Source organism: Panthera leo, chromosome B2, assembly GCF_018350215.1.
Source record: "Panthera leo isolate Ple1 chromosome B2, P.leo_Ple1_pat1.1, whole genome shotgun sequence".
In the NCBI taxonomy this organism is placed as follows: Eukaryota; Metazoa; Chordata; class Mammalia; order Carnivora; family Felidae; genus Panthera; species Panthera leo.
In genome coordinates this window covers 48,005,339-48,005,644 of record NC_056683.1, presented here as the reverse complement: position 1 = coordinate 48,005,644, position 306 = coordinate 48,005,339, and positions in this window count along the sequence as shown.

Genomic DNA, 306 nt, shown 5'->3' with positions numbered 1-306 from the left:
GCGGTCAGCACAGAGCCCGACGCGGGACTCGAACTCACGGACCGCGAGATCATGACCTGAGCTGAAGTTGCAGGCTTAACCGACTGAGCCACAGAGGCGCCCCTAATATTTTATATTCTTAAGAAAGGCTCACAGACCTCTATGAAAATACAGGGGATGTGACATCTATTATATGGCATGGAATGGAGGCTAGTACAATAGTCCAAGGTTTTTACCTCATCCACCAGTGGAAATGCACAAGGATATTACCAAAAGAAAGAAAGGAGAAATTATTTCTTCTATTCAGAAAAGGAAGTACCACAGAAG